This window comes from Salvelinus fontinalis, unplaced genomic scaffold (assembly GCF_029448725.1).
Source record: "Salvelinus fontinalis isolate EN_2023a unplaced genomic scaffold, ASM2944872v1 scaffold_0071, whole genome shotgun sequence".
NCBI classification, from domain to species: Eukaryota; Metazoa; Chordata; class Actinopteri; order Salmoniformes; family Salmonidae; genus Salvelinus; species Salvelinus fontinalis.
The window spans coordinates 301357-318446 of NW_026600280.1; the positions used below are offsets into that span (position 1 = coordinate 301357).

A 17090-nucleotide genomic window follows, 5' to 3' on the forward strand; every position below is an offset into this window, starting at 1 on the left:
ATTTTCACCTCTTAATTTTGCCTACTGTTCTGACTTGGTGGTTCACATGTAGCCTATAACCTGTTTTTGAGAAATGTAATCATTGAATATTGCAAGAATTTTCATTGTCTGCGTGTATGCCTTTTATTTATCCTACGGTTCTGACTTGGCGTACAGGGAGAACACTGTAAGAACGGCCCATGTTCGGAATTTTGTCGCTGTGCATTTCAAAAGTGCTGAGCAAATAGTTATATTGACTACGTCCGTCCTATTTCGCTCATGAATGTCTTAATCGAAATTAGGTTTTGCCTCTTATCCGCTTGTCGTCCCCTTATGCCATAGTTTGTACATCTCAATTGTCAGTAGAAACCACATTTGTTTAATCAAGTCAGCCATGTTTTTTTAGAAGACAGTAAATAAGGCTGAATGAACTGTTTCGTTGCCAGACAAGGCTCCGCTGATAGCCAGGTGTAGCAGTGGTAAGTTGTTTGGACTATGCTTTTCGGTCAGCTTTATGTAACAGTTTGTGGGCACACTTTCTCACCGGTATAGTGCAATTAATGTATTGTTTAGAAATGTGTTGTGTAGTGGCTTTGCTGGCATGCATCCCACTTTTTAATTTTATCATTTAATTAGGCAAGTCAGTTAAAAAAACAATTCTTATTTACAATGACTGCCAAACCCAGACGATGCTGGGCCAATTGTGCACTTCCCTATGGCACTCCCAATCACGGTCGGATGTGATTTAGCCTGGATTCGTACCAGGGACTGTAGTGATGCCTCTTGCACTGAGATGCAGTGCCTTAGACCCCTGCGCCACTCGGGAGCCCTTAAATGGTTTGCGCCCAACGTGGGGTAGGAGTTTGACGACACAAGCGGGGAGCCCAGCTAACAGAGATTTGAGAAATGTTTTGGTACCCTTCTCCAGATCTGTGCCTCGCCACAAACCTGTCTCGAAGCTCAAGGGACAATTTCTTCGACCTCATTGCTTGGATTTTGCTCTGACATGCACTGTCAACTGTGGGACCTTATATAGCCAGGTGCGTTCCTTTTCCAAACATGTCCAATCATTTGAATTTACCACATGTGGACTCCAGTCAAGTAGAAACATCTCAAGGATGATCAATGGAAGCAGGATGCACTTGAGCTCAATTTGGAGTCTCAGAGCAAAGGGTCTGAATACTTACCAAATAAGGTATAAATGTGCTAAAATTTCTAAAAACCTGTTTTCGGTTTATCATTATGGGCTATTGTGTTTATATTGACGAGGGAAAAAATGCATTTAATCAATTTTCGAATAAGGCTGTAACGTAACAAAATGTGGAAAAAGTCAAGGGCTCTTATATAATGCCCTGTATATGCTTCAAACAGATGTAAGGTTCTGAAGTGGTAAACACAATGACATAATGGAAAATGCATGTCCAATGGTTATCTCTGTATTAGTATTACCAACATTAAAACACCTACAGTGGGGAGAACAAATATTTGTAACATTGCCGATTTTGCAGGTTTTCCTACTGTAACGGCAGTCTATCTCTTCCTCCTCTTCGGACGAGGAGAGGCGAGAAGGATCGGAGGACCAATATGCAGAGTGGTAAGTTTCCATGATTTTAATATCCACGAAAACAAGATACAATACAAAATAACTAAAGAACTAACCGTAACAGTCCCGTGTGGCACAAACACTGACACAGGAAACAAACACCCACAAACCAAACGTGAAACCCAGGCTGCCTAAGTATGATTCTCAATCAGGGACAACGATTGACAGCTGCCTCTGATTGAGAATCATACCAGGCCGAACACAAAACCCCAACATAGAAAAACACACATAGACAACCCACCCCAACTCACGCCCTGACCATACTAAATAAATACAAAAAAAGGGATATAAGGTCAAGAACGTGACACCAACTTACAAAGCATGTAGAGGTCTGTCATTTTTATCATAGGTACACTTCAACTGTGAGAGACGGAATCTAAAACAAAAATCCAGAAAATCACATTGTATGTTTTTTAAGTAATTAATTTGCATTTCTACCTCCATGCTTAATAAAATTCAATTTCTTAAGTAACCATCTGTCTTAGGTAAGTTTTTCTGGTTACATATCACACTATTTTGAGAGTCCCTGATTTATATTTACTATGTTACGTCTAGTCTATGAGACGAGGCTGCACCTTAACCTACATTATAAACACGCAGATCAAGAGGTGTGTTTTCCCTTCAGCATCTGCATGTGGCATAAGCTCACCCACCTCACAGCATGAATCTAAAATAGTTAACTTTGGCTGTGAGTGATGGGAAAAAATCAGACTTTAAGGCAATTACTTGAATAATTCAAAGGATGTTTTATTAACAAACTTGAAAACTAAATTGTCTTTTTTTTATTTTATTGACTTCGCTATGGGGCCATCAATGGGAATTGGGCCGTGCTTCAGCTGAACTGCAGTACGGAAAATGCCCTCTGAGCACAGTGGAAAGCATGCTTATAGACTGGAAGCCTGGCCCCTTGATCCGAGAAGGGTGTAATTGCAGACCGCAATTAGGGGCGTTCTCTGATATCGGGTGTTTCATGATATCAAGTTTACACCAATTGATGCTCCCCATTGGTCCGTGGCCGTTTCGTTTGCGTTGGAACAACACTTGTTGACAGATGTAGCATTGTAGCTAAGCCTAACCCTTTTCCTAACCTTAATCTCAGACTCCTAACCTGCCAAGCTAATTCACCTAACTGCCACTTTAATTATCCTAACCTGTTATGTATGCTATGTGCCTACTTCAATACAAAATAAACTCCATCAGTTTCATAACACCGGATCTGACCAATGGCATTTATCAATTTTTCTTATATCAGGGAACATCCACATCAAGAAACTGTACAGTAGTTCTCCTACTTGGAGGCCCGGGAAATAGTTTAAAGAGCGATTGGTGCTGAGGAAGCTATGGCAGTGGATGGCCAGCAACCTGTTGAGATTCATAATGTCGTTTACCGGTTGAAGGATACCGATTGTAGGTGAATTGTACGTGCGGCTGAAAGGTTTCTGGGAGTTCAGGAATTAACATTGGAAGCATTGCAGGCAGTGGTGGAAAAAATACCCAATTGTATTATTTGAGTAAAAGTAAAGGTACTTGAGTCCTTTCCTATCAAGGTAAAAGTAAAAGCCACCCAGTAAAATACTACTTGAGTAAAAGTAAAAAAATATTTAGTTAAACATATACATAATTATCAAAAGTAAATGTAATTGCTTAAATATACTTAAGTATCAAAAGTAAAAGTACATATCATTTCAAATTCATTATATTAAGCAAACCAGACAGCACGATTTTATTGTAGTTTAAATGTAAGGGGCACACTCCAACACTCAGGGTGCGTTTCTAAATTCGCTCTTGCTATATACTCCGATTTCAGAGCACTGGTCTGAGGCTGCCAGAGGGAAGAATAATTGATGACAAACGAACGCTCAACACCCCTTGAAAACGGCCGGTGTCAGTAAACTTTGGCAAAAAAAGGCGTAATGAAATTGTTGCCTGTAGCTCAGTTAAAGTCACCAATGCTCTGTATAACATGAACACAGCCTAACCAGCTCTGCTAAGGCGAGTAAAATGGTCAGTGTTCTTTCATTTGTATTGGAAATAGCTAGCAAGCTAGCCAATGTTAACCAGTTAGCTTGGATGCTTGGCTGCCGTTGTGAGGTCAGAACGCTTGAATCAACCCTACTCCTCCGCTAGAGCGTCCAGTGTGGCTCTGAACGCTCCGAGAGCGATACGAACTGACAATCTGACAACGCTCTGAATTTACGAACGCCCAAGCGCACTCTGGCACTCCAGATTGAATTTAAGATCACACCCATCATTTACAAAGAAAGCATTTGTGTTTAGTGAGTCCGCCAGATCAGCTGCAGTAGGGATGCGCGAATTGAACAATTTTCCTGTCCTGCTAATCATTCAAAATCTAACGAGTGCTTTTGGGTGTCAGGGAAAATTTATGGAGTAGAAAGTACATTATTTTCTTTAGGAATGTAGTGGAGTAAAAGTAGAAGTTGTCAAAATTATCAAAAGTTAAGTACAGATACCCCCAAAAACTACTTACGTAGTACTTAAAATATTTGTACTTAAGTACTTTACACCACTGATTGCAGGGAATACTGACTGAAGATGTTCCTCCCTACGAGGCCCATGAGACTGTGTAGGGATGTGATTTGAAGAGAACTGTGACTGAAGGAGTGGGATGTTTTTATTTTTGTATTTTGTTTTGATGTCGTTGCTTCCGCAATGGACATGTATTTATTTCTACAGTTTACTAACCGTACAGTAGGTGGAGGCAGACACGTTATATTTGTGTAAATGTCAGTATACCAGAGAAGAAGATGACGCTGTTGTACTGTCGTAGAGGGGAACAGGAAGTTCCGGGTGGCAAACGACAGAACTGTGTTGTTATGTCGATATTGGTTGTGTCCGTTTCAACTGTATTATTGTAGGTATGTAATAGCACGTTTAAAGTTTCTAATGTCAAAAGAATATATGATATGTAACAAATTCGTCAAGGTATTATCACGTTTGGTAAAGGTTTTAATTGTGTGTGTTATTTTGGGGTCAAGTGTGAGTGAAGAACGTGATTAAAAACGATTTTACAAGTCACTTAGGTAGACTTTGGGTTCGCCTGAGTGTATGTACATAATTTCGTCAACGTAATTTCATAAAGATTCCACTTATTTGAGTTCGTTTTAACACGTTCTTGGTTTTGTGTAACATGTTGTTTATGAGCTGGTAAATAGCCTCGTCCGAACCATCCTGATCTCGCGAGTTTACATACACTGTTTCGTTAGTGTAAGTTAGGATAGTCAGGATAGTTCGGAGGTCAAATGGCGGCGTCAACGGTTTCGGTCGTCTCTCTAGGAGTTTGCTCGTGGTGACATGGCGATACGAGGCTGTGTGATGGAGTGTCAAAATAGAGGGAAGCGAACTGAAGTTATCCTTCACCATTTGGAGAGTGAGGCCAACTGCATGGAATGGGGTCGATTAATGCGGATGAATCGGAACACGTATCAAACTCATTCCATGGAGGACCAAGTGTCTGCGGGTTTTCGCTCCACCCTTATACTTGATTAATGAATTAATGTCACTAATTAGTAAGGAACTCCCCTCATCTGATGGTCTAGGTTTTAATTGAAAGGAAAAAAATTTAACGCGCGGAGACTCGGTCATCAATGGAGTGAGTTTGACACCCCTGAAACAATGGAAATGGAGAGAGTTTGAGAAGCAACAGCTGTGCTGGAATGCGATCAATGTGGGGGACAGTTGTGATGATATGGAGCGGGAGGATGAGGGTCTAGTATGTGAATGGTCTGTAGTGGAAAGACATAGGAAGAACAGAGATAATGGTACTGGAAGCAGAGGTGCATGTAGTATAGAAACTCTAAAGAGGCCCAAGGTAGGGAGCTAGAGTAATAATGTGTCACAGTGGAAAGTTGGGATGGTGTTTGAGGTGACCACAGGGCCTCATTTACACCCTATTTGATTAACCAAGGCCATAAAAAGAGAGATGAAGTTAAATTGGGCTGCATCCGTGTAAATGATAACTTGTTCTGAACTAGCCTACCTGGTTAAATAAAGATGAAATTAAACATTTAAAATGGTAGATTGTTAATATCTTGTGCTAGTCAGGTTCAGGGAAGATTATTCAATTGGAAAATCATAATGGGACGAAGCTCAGAAGCCATGACCCTGGAGCTTATGCTAAATTGAAGGGAGTAATCTGAGGTCCCAATATCTATGTCCATGGATGATATTGTTAAAGAACATGTGAAGGAGACCGAGTGGTTGAAGCCTAAAGGTTGATCAGTAGGAAAGAGGGTTAAAGAAGTGAAAGCTTATCAGTGCTGTTGAGGTTTGAGAAGGTTTTGTCTGGAAAAGTACAGAATAGGATTCCTTAGCTTCCATGTCAGAGAATTTGACCCAGCCTCATCAATCAACCAATCAAATGTATTTATAAAGCCCTTCTTACATCAGCTGATGTCACAAAGTGCTGTACAGAAACCCAGCCTAAAACCCCAAACCGCAAGCAATGCAGGTGTAGAAGCACAGTGGCTTGGAAAAACTCCCTAGAAAGGCCAGAACCCAGGAAGAAACCTTGAGAGGAACCAGGCTATGAGGGGTGGCCAGTCCTCTTCTGGCTGTGCTGGGTGGATATTATAACAGAACATGGCCAAGATGTTCAAATGTTCATAGATAACAAGCAGTGTCAAATAATAATAATCACAGTGGTTGTCAAGGGTGCTACAGGTCAGCACCTCAGGAGTTAATGTCAGTTGGCTTTTCATAGCCGATCATTCAGAGTATCTCTACCGCTCCTGCTGTCTCTAGAGAGTTGAAAACAGCAGGTCTGGGACAGGTAGCACGTCCGGTGAACAGGTCAGGGTTCCATAACAGAACAGTTGAAACTGGAGCAGGAACAGTGAATCATCACAGTGTTTTTAAAAGCCAAAGAATGGGACATGTAGCTGTTGAGTGAAAAGATGTGCCAAGTGTGGTGGGGAACATGATTACGGTGAATGTTGGAGCAATGTGACGGTTAAGTGTTGCAATTGTGTGGAGGACGCAGAGAGCAGCATTTGGTGGATGCCAGGTGCAGAGAGATGCTCAGAGATATAGAATCCTTCATGATGTATCATATGCAGAGGCTGTAAGACAGACTGGTGGAACTACAGTGCAGTAAGAGGACCTACTGTCAGACTGATGGAGCTTCCATGGTTGGTCCCATAGTAAGAGGACCTACTGTCAGACTGATGGAGCTTCCATGGCTGGTCCCGTAGTATGAGGACCTACTGTCAGACTGATGGAGCTTCCATGGCTGGTCTTGTAGTAAGAGGACCTACTGTCAGACTGATGGAGCTTCCATGGTTGGTCTTGTAGTAAGAGGACCTACTGTCAGACTGATGGAGCTTCCATTGTTGGTCCTGTAGTAAGAGGACCTACTGTCAGACTGATGGAGCTTCCATGGCTGGTCCCGTAGTAAGAGACAAGGTTATTCAGGAAAATAGTACATGGTGCTGCCTGAAACATACTGCAACCTTGTACTAAATGGTTTTTGAGTCATTTATGCATTTATGTGAATTTAGGAAATCTACTATAGATTAAGTGCTCTTATGTTGTGCAATTTAACTTCTTGAGAATACAGGGGGTGCTGTTTCGCATTAGCATAATTGCCTCTACAGACTAAACTGCCTCTTATTCAATTATTGCTGTTACTATATGCATATAACCATATAGCATTGGATAGAAAACAAGCTATGGTTTCTAAAACCGTTCCAATTGAGTCTCTGAGTCAAACACAGGTCATTTCACAGCACTTTCCCTGAGCCAGAAAAAGATTGCAAGATGTGTATGCTCGCTTCAAAGCTCTGCCTATATATGGTCACGCGACCTATGACCCGAATGACACTTCCTTCTTCTTCCTCTGGGTGTCTGGAAGACGTCAGAGGAGAAATTTTTTGTTTATCTTGTACTGACGTGAAATAAGATCTATTTCTTTAGCGTGACCGACAACTTCCGGTTTCTGAGATGCGCGTTTTCAGAGGTGGCATTGTCTTTTGTTATGCTGACGTTACGGATGAAAACTATCTCCGTGTCGAAGTTTGTTTGATACATGTGACCATATCACCGTAATGTATGTTTTTTCAATATAGTTTAATCAGATTATTAGAATTTTTTCGGGAGTTTTGCCGTGTTCCGTTCTTTGAGTTTTTTAACTTTGGACATGGACCGTGCCAGTCGACCAGTACCCAGGCTAAATGAAGAGGGGAAGTTGCCATTGTGAATGGATTGAACGACTCATCAGGACTAAGGACACCTTGATCAACATTCTGATGAAAGACCAGCAATAGTAAGACCCAATTTACGATGTTATTTCATATATCTGTCGTGCATGTGAACTGGTCGCGCGCGTCCAGCTGGTTTTGGCTGGCCTGGTTATGCTAATTAGCTAGTTATGCTAATTTCGCTATAAAACATTTAAAAAATCTGAAATATTGTTTGGATTCACCAGATGTTGGGCTTTCAATGTCTGTACGCTGTGTATTTTTTCTGAAATGTTTTAAGACAAGTAATTAGTTATATAACGTTGGTCTCTGTAATTGTTCTAGCTGCATCAGCACTATATCAGATTGCAGCTGCAATGTAGATGTAACAGTCCTGACCTATTTATGTTAGTTTTTATGTGTTTATGGTCAGGGCATGTGTTTTGGGTGGGCAGTCTATGTTACCTGTTTCTATGTTGGTTTCGGTTTGCCTGGTATGGCTCTTGATTAGAGGCAGGTGGTTTGCATTTTCCTCTAATCAAGAGTCATATTTAGGTAGGGCATTATCACTGTGTGTTTGTGGGTGATTGTCTCCTGTGATGTTTTCGTGTTGTCGATGTTATTCACTTTCGGAGCTGTTTGGCTGTTCGTATGTTTCAATGTAACGTTCCTGTTCGTGAGTTTACGTTTGTCGATGTAAGTTTATGTTCAGGTTCCGTTCGTTACGTTTTGTTATTTTGTAAGTTTTGAAAGTGTTTTGTTTTGTTTAGTCAACGTCGTATTTGTAATAAAGATGGCTTATTTCCCTGACTCCGCATTTTGGTCAGAAGATCCTTCTCTCCTCACCTCATCTGAGGATGAGGAAAGCGACAGCTATTACAGAATCACCCACCAACAAAATGTGACCAAGCGGTATGGGAAAAATAAACGGAGTAAGGGACAGAAGAAGGAGCAATGGACATGGGACGATGTTCTGGATGGAAAGGGTGTCTACACATGGGAGGAGATCCTAGCGGGTAGAGATCGCCTCCCATGGGAACAGCTGGAGGCACTGAGGAGAGCGGAGGCTACCGGAGAGAGGAACCGGAGCTATGAGGGAACGCGTCTGGCACGGAAGCCGAAAAAGCCCGTGAGTAACTCCCAAAAATTTCTTGGGGGGGGGGGCTAAAGGGTAGTGGGCCAAGGGCAGGTAGGAGACCTGCACCCACTTCCCAGGCTTACCGTGGAGAGCGGGAGTACGGGCAGGCGCCGTGTTACGCAGTAGAGCGCACGGTGTCTCCTGTACGAGTGCATAGCCCGGTGCGGGTTATTCCACCTCCCCGCACTGGGAGGGCTAGATTGGGTATTGAGCCAGGTGTCATGAGGCCGGCTCAACGCGTCTGGTCTCCAGTGCGTCTCCTCGGGCCGGCATACATGGCACCTGCCTTACGCATGGTTTCCCCGGTTCGCCTACATAGCCCGGTGCGGGTTATTCCACCTCCCCGCACTGGTCGGGCAACCGGGAGCATTCAACCAGGTAAGGTCGGGCAGGCTCAATGCTCAAGAGAGCCAGTACGCCTCCACGGTCCGGTATTTCCGGCACCACCTCCCCGCCCCAGCCTAGTACCTACAGTGTCTACACTACGCACTAGGCTACCAGTGCGTATCCTGAGCCCTGTTCCTCCTCCACGCACTCTCCCTATAGTGCGTGTATCCAGTTCGGTGCCTCCAGTTCCGGCCCCACGCACTAAGCCACCTGTGCGTCTCCCAAGTCCTGTACACACTGTCACTTCTCCCCGTACTAGTCCTGAGGTGCGTGCCCTCAGCCAGGTGCCACCAGTGCCGGTACCACGCACCAGGTATAGAGTACGCTTTGAGAGTTCAGTGTGCCCTGTCTCTGCTCCACGCACTAGTAGGAAGGTGCTTATCATTAGCACGGTGCCTCCAGTTCCGGCACCACGCACCAGGTCTACAGTGCGCCGTATCCGGCCAGAGCCATCCGTCTCCCCAGCGCCATCTGAGCCATCCGTCTCCCCAGCGCCATCTGAGCCATCCGTCTCCCCAGCGCCATCTGAGCCATCCGTCTCCCCAGCGCCATCTGAGTCATCCGTCTGCCAGGAGCCTGCAAAGCCGCCCGTCTGCCATGAGCCTGCAAAGCCGCCCGTCTGCCATGAGCCTACAGAGCCATCCGCCAGACAGGAGCCGCTAGAGCCGTCAGCCAGACAGGAGCCGCTAGAGCCGCCCGCCAGACAGGATCTGCCAGAGCCGCCAACCAGACAGGATCTGCCAGAGCCGCCAACCAGACAGGATCTGCCAGAGCCGCTAACCAGACAGGATCTGCCAGAGCCGCCAACCAGACAGGATCTGCCAGAGCCGCCAATCAGACAGGATCTGCCAGAGCCGCCAGCGAGCCATGAGCAGCCAGAGCCGTCAGTGAGCCATGAGCAGCCAGAGCCGTCAGTGAGCCATGAGCAGCCAGAGCCGTCAGAGAGCCATGAGCAGCCAGAGCCGTCAGAGCGCCATGAGCGTCGAGAGCCGTCAGCCTGCCATGAGCGTCGAGAGCCGTCAGCCTGCCATGAGCGTCGAGAGCCGTCAGCCTGCCATGAGCGTAGAGAGCCGTCAGTCTGCCATGAGCGTCGAGAGTCGTCAGCCTGCATGGACCTGCCAGAGTCCTTCAGCAGGGATCTGCCCCTTGTCCCGGTGTTGCCCCTTGTCCCGGTGTTGCCCCTTGTCCCGGTGCTGCCCCTTGTCCCGGTGCTGCCCCTTGTCCCGGTGCTGCCCCTTGTCCCGGTGCTGCCCCTTGTCCCGGTGCTGCCCCTTGTCCCGGTGCTGCCCCTTGTCCCGGTGCTGCCTCTTGTCCCGGTGCTGCCCCTTGTCCCGGTGCTGCCCCTTATCCCGGTGATGGTCCTTATCCTGGTGCTGCCCCTTGTTGTTGTGCTGCCCCTTGTCCCGGTGCTACCCCTTGTCCCGGTGCTGCCCCTTGTTCCGGTGCTAGCTGTTTATTTAGGGGAAGGTAATGTTTGGGTGGTCAGTGGAAGGGGTAGAAAGAAGAGGGGAGTGACTATGGTGGTACGGGGACAGCGTCCTGAACCGGAACCACCACCGTGGTCAACTGCCCACCCGGACCCCCCCCTGGACTTTGTGCTGGTGCGCCCGGCGTTCGCACCTTGGGGGGGGGGGGTACTGTAACAGTCCTGACCTATTTATGTTAGTTTTTATGTGTTTATGGTCAGGGCATGTGTTTTGGGTGGGCAGTCTATGTTACCTGTTTCTATGTTGGTTTCGGTTTGCCTGGTATGGCTCTTGATTAGAGGCAGGTGGTTTGCATTTTCCTCTAATCAAGAGTCATATTTAGGTAGGGCATTATCACTGTGTGTTTGTGGGTGATTGTCTCCTGTGATGTTTTCGTGTTGTCGATGTTATTCACTTTCGGAGCTGTTTGGCTGTTCGTATGTTTCAATGTAACGTTCCTGTTCGTGAGTTTACGTTTGTCGATGTAAGTTTATGTTCAGGTTCCGTTCGTTACGTTTTGTTATTTTGTAAGTTTTGAAAGTGTTTTGTTTTGTTTAGTCAACGTCGTATTTGTAATAAAGATGGCTTATTTCCCTGACTCCGCATTTTGGTCAGAAGATCCTTCTCTCCTCACCTCATCTGAGGATGAGGAAAGCGACAGCTATTACAGTAGAACTGTGATTTATACCTGAAAAATGCACATTAAAAAAAAAAAAACTATGCTATACCATAAATATGTTATCAGACTGTCATCTTAAGAATTTTTTTGTTGGTTAGTGGCTATCAATATCTTAGTTTAGCCGAATTGGTGATAGCACCTGATGGAGTAAGAAACTGTTGGAGTAAGAAAATGGTGTCATTTTGCTAACGTGTTTAGCTAATAGATTTACATATTGTGTCTTCCCTGTAAAACATTTAAAAAATCTGAAATGGTGGTTTTATTCACAAGATCTGTGTCTTTCATTGGGTGTCTTGGACTTGTGATTTAATGATATTTAGATGCTACTATTTAATTGTGACGCTATGCTAGCGATGCTAATCAGTGTGGGGGGTGTGGGGGGTGCTCCCGGATCCGGGTTAGGTACTCTGTAGAGGTTAAAATGTGTACTTTGTGTCTAATGTGAATGAATGTTTTGTCAAGGATTAGCTACCTGATCTGCTGAAATGAGATAATTGAACAAGAAAAAAGAGAACATATTTTTACAGAATAAAGTGCCAGAACTGTCAAGAAAATAACTTTTGTGTCCGTTTGTCTTTATTACTACAGGCCGACTCAGATTAAGTCTGAGGCCGGTAACATCAACAGTGAGGACAAACCCAGCCTGCCACTCTCCTTCCACACTGAGTAGAAACCTACAGTCACTGGGTCCTGATTGTGACAGTGGAGCCCAGTTTGCACCGCAGGATCCAGAGATGGCATCAGTGAAGCTGGAGGACTGCAGTCAAACACTGGAGCGGAATGTCAACATTAAAGATGAAGAAGAAGAGGAGGAGAAGATTAGGACAACTGTTAGTCATTGTAAAAGCTGGTTCTATCCATAAGTTATCTTCATATATTAGACCTCCATAAGTTATGACCCAGTCTATTGCTAGGTTGAATTCTGTAATTCTGACATTACACATCCCTGAACACCTCAAGACTTCACAGCAAAGCAAAACATTTTAAAACTTGTAACGCCTGCCTTTTCCCACACATTGTTTTAAGAACGTTGAAAATGTTTAATGCCCTCAATCACCTTGTTAGGCATATCACATTTCAAAATAGGCCATGGCATCATTACTGTCAATATTGAATTATAATTTGTTTGCTGCACAGAATATCAGATCTCAACAACGATTGGAGAAGTGATGAACATAACCAGTAGACTACCACATCCTGATGATTTATATCTCATACATATATATTTAATATTTTCTATATCAAGTTGTAGAAACATCTCAAGGATGATCAATGGAAACAGGATGCACCTGAGCTCAATTCAAAAGTTTGGGGTCACTTAACACCAGTCTCATCGTCAACAGTGAAGAGGCGACTCCGGGATGCTGGCCTTCTTGGCAGAGTTGCAAAGGCCAGTTTTATTGCTTCTTTAATGAGCACCACAGTTTTCAGCTGTACTAACATGAATTCAAAAGGGTTTTCTAATGATCAATTAGCCTTTTAAAATTATAAACTTGGATTAGCTAACACAACATGCCATTGGATCACAGGAGTGATGGTTGCTGATAATGGGCCTCTGTACGCCTATGTAGATATTCCATAAAATATCTGCCGTTTCCAGCTACAATAGTCATTTACAACAATAACAATGTCTTGACTGTATTTCTAATCAATTTGATGTTATTTTAATGGACAAACAATGTGCTTTTCTTTCAAAACAAGGACATTTCTAAGTGACCCCAAACATTTGAACAGTAGTGGATATTTAATATTTTATATATCAAGTTGTAGAAACATCTCAAGGATGATCAATGGAAACAGGATGCATCTGAACTCAATTTTGAGTCTCTTGTTTTAAAAAAATAATTAATTTGCAAAATTTTCTAAACTTGTTTTAGCTTTGTCATTATGGGGTATTGTTTGTAGATTGCTGATGATATTTTTGTATCTAATTTTAGAATAAGGCTGTAACATAACAAAATGTGGAAAAAGTCAAGGGGTCTGAATACTTTCCGAGGGCACTGTCAGACCCCTTCCCATTTTTCCCGTTTTGATACGTTACAGCCTTATTCTAAAATTGATTACATGTTTTTCCTCGTCAATCTACACACAATACCCCATAATGACAAAGCCAAAACAGGTTTTTAGAAATTCTTGCAAATGTAAAAAAAAAATAATAATGATAAGGATTGCTTATTTAAGTAAGTTTTCCCAGACCTTTTGCTATGAGATGATCCTTGAGATGTTTCTACAACATGGAGTCCACCTGTGATAAATTCAATTGATTGGACATGATTTGGACAGGCACACACCTGTCTATGTAAGGTCCCACAGTTGACAGTGCATGTCAGAGTAAAAAACCAAGTCATGAGGTCGAAGGATTTGTCCGTAGAGCTCCGTGACAGGATTGTATCGGCACAGATCTGGGGACCGGTACCAAAACATTTCTGCAGCATTAAAGGTCCCCAAGAACACAGAGGCCTCCATCATCCTTCAATGGAAGAAGTTTGGAACCACCAAGCCTCTTCCTAGAGCTGGCCACCCGGCCAAACTGAGCAATCGGGGGAGAAGGGCCTTGGTCAGGGAGGTGGCCAAGAACCCGATGGTCACTCTGACAGAGCTCCAGAGTTCCTCTATGGAACTCTTCCTCTATGTAGAGTGCCCAGACGGAAGCCACTGCTCAGTATAAGGCACATGACAGTCCACTTGGAGTTCGTCAAAAGGCACCTAAATGACTCTGACCATGAGAAACAAGATTCTCTGGTCTGATGAAACCAAGATTGAACTCTTTGGCCTGAATGCTAAGCGTCATGTCTGGAGCAAACCTGGCACCATCCCTACGGTGAAGGATGGTGGTGGCAGCAGCTTGCTGTGGGGATGTTTTTCAGCGGCAGGGACTGGGTGACTAGTCAGGATCAAGGGACAGATGAGCGTAGCAAAGTATAGAGAGATCCTTGATGAAAACCTACTTAAGGTTCACCTTCCAACAGGACAATGACCCTAAGCACACAGCCAATACAACGTAGGAGTGGCTTCGGTACAAGTCTCTGAATGTCATTGAGTGGCGCAGCCAGAGCCCGGACTTGAACCCGATCAAACATCTCTGGAGAGACCTGGAAATAGCTTTGCAGAGACGCTCCCCATCCAATCTGGCAGAGTTTGAGAGGATCTGCAGAGAAGAATGGGAGAAACTCCCCAAATCATTACATTACATTTAAGTCATTTAGCAGACGCTCTTATCCAGAGCGACTTACAAATTGGTGCATTCACCTTATGACATCCAGTGGAACAGCCACTTTACAACAGTGCATCTAAATCTTTTAAGGGGGGGGGGGTCAGAAGGATTACTTTATCCTATCCTAGGTATTCCTTAGAGGTGGGGTTTCAGGTGTCTCCGGAAGGTGGTGATTGACTCCGCTGTCCTGGCGTCGTGAGGGAGTTTGTTCCACCATTGGGGGGCCAGAGCAGCGAACAGTTTTGACTGGGCTGAGCGGGAACTGTACTTCCTCAGTGGTAGGGAGGCGAGCAGGCCAGAGGTGGATGAACGCAGTGCCCTTTTTTGGGTGTAGGGCCTGATCAGAGCCTGGAGGTACTGAGGTGCCGTTCCCCTCACAGCTCCGTAGGCAAGCACCATGGTCTTGTAGCGGATGCGAGCTTCAACTGGAAGCCAGTGGAGAGAGCGGAGGAGCGGGGTGACGTGAGAGAACTTGGGAAGGTTGAACACCAGACGGGCTGCGGCGTTCTGGATGAGTTGTAGGGGTTTAATGGCACAGGCAGGGAGCCCAGCCAACAGCGAGTTGCAGTAATCCAGACGGGAGATGACAAGTACCTGGATTAGGACCTGCGCCGCTTCCTGTGTGAGGCAGGGTCGTACTCTGCGGATGTTGTAGAGCATGAACCTACAGGAACGGGCCACCGCCTTGATGTTAGTTGAGAACGACAGGGTGTTGTCCAGGATCACGCCAAGGTTCTTAGCGCTCTGGGAGGAGGTCACAATGGAGTTGTCAACCGTGATGGCGAGATCATGGAACGGGCAGTCCTTCCCCGGGAGGAAGAGCAGCTCCGTCTTGCCGAGGTTCAGCTTGAGGTGGTGATCCGTCATCCACACTGATATGTCTGCCAGACATGCAGAGATGCGATTCGCCACCTGGTCATCAGAAGGGGGAAAGGAGAAGATTAATTGTGTGTCGTCTGCATAGCAGTGATAGGAGAGACCATGTGAGGTTATGACAGAGCCAAGTGACTTGGTGTATAGCGAGAATAGGAGAGGGCCTAGAACAGAGCCCTGGGGGACACCCGTGGTGAGAGCACGTGGTGAGGAGACAGATTCTCGCCACGCCACCTGGTAGGAGCGACCTCCTCTCCACCTGGAGAGGGTGGAGAGGAGGATCTGATGGTTCACAGTGTCGAAGGCAGCCGATAGGTCTAGAAGGATTAGAGCAGAGGAGAGAGAGTTAGCTTTAGCAGTGCGGAGCGCCTCCGTGATACAGAGAAGAGCAGTCTCAGTTGAATTACTAGTCTTGAAACCTGACTGATTTGGATCAAGAAGGTCATTCTGAGAGAGATAGCAGGAGAGCTGGCCAAGGACGGCACGTTCAAGAGTTTTGGAGAGAAAAGAAAGAAGGGATACTGGTCTGTAGTTGTTGACATCGGAGGGATCGAGTGTAGGTTTTTTCAGAAGGGGTGCAACTCTCGCTCTCTTGAAGACGGAAGGGACGTAGCCAGCGGTCAGGGATGAGTTGATGAGCGAGGTGAGGTAAGGGAGAAGGTCTCCGGAAATGGTCTGGAGAAGAGAGGAGGGGATAGGGTCAAGCGGGCAGGTTGTTGGGCGGCCGGCCGTCACAAGACGCGAGATTTCATCTGGAGAGAGAGGGGAGAAAGAGGTCAGAGCACAGGGTAGGGCAGTGTGAGCAGAACCAGCGGTGTCGTTTGACTTAGCAAACGAGGATCGGATGTCGTCGACCTTCTTTTCAAAATGGTTGACGAAGTCATCTGCAGAGAGGGGGGGGGAGGGGGAGGGGGAGGAGGATTCAGGAGGGAGGAGAAGGTGGCAAAGAGCTTCCTAGGGTTAGAGGCAGATGCTTGGAATTTAGAGTGGTAGAAAGTGGCTTTAGCAGCAGAGACAGAAGAGGAAAATGTAGAGAGGAGGGAGTGAAAGGATGCCAGGTCCGCAGGGAGGCGAGTTTTCCTCCATTTCCGCTCGGCTGCCCGGAGCCCTGTTCTGTGAGCTCGCAATGAGTCGTCGAGCCACGGAGCGGGAGGGGAGGACTGAGCCGGCCTGGAGGATAGGGGACATAGAGAGTCAAAGGATGCAGAAAGGGAGGAGAGGAGGGTTGAGGAGGCAGAATCAGGAGATAGGTTGGAGAAGGTTTGAGCAGAGGGGAGAGATGATAGGATGGAAGAGGAGAGAGTAGCGGGGGAGAGAGAGCGAAGGTTGGGACGGCGCGATACCATCCGAGTAGGGGCAGTGTGGGAAGTGTTGGATGAGAGCGAGAGGGAAAAGGATACAAGGTAGTGGTCGGAGACTTGGAGGGGAGTTGCAATGAGGTTAGTGGAAGAACAGCATCTAGTAAAGATGAGGTCAAGCGTATTGCCTGCCTTGTGAGTAGGGGGGGAAGGTTAGAGGGTGAGGTCAAAAGAGGAGAGGAGTGGAAAGGAGGCAGAG

General features: G+C 45.7%; 1 protein-coding gene across 2 annotated transcripts in view; it reads left to right on the forward strand.

Moving 5' to 3' along the window:
* Positions 1-17090, forward strand: part of LOC129842851 (zinc finger protein 664-like) — a 295528-nt gene that overhangs the window by 196646 nt on the left and 81792 nt on the right. Inside the window, exons 1-2 of one of the 2 annotated variants that reach the window (XR_008757695.1) lie at positions 4355-4458; positions 12035-12286. The gene's annotated coding sequence lies outside the window, so the exon portion shown is untranslated. Of the gene's footprint in view, positions 1-4354; positions 4459-12034; positions 13900-17090 lie in introns of those variants that run through there. The other variant, XR_008757696.1, reaches the window with a different exon arrangement.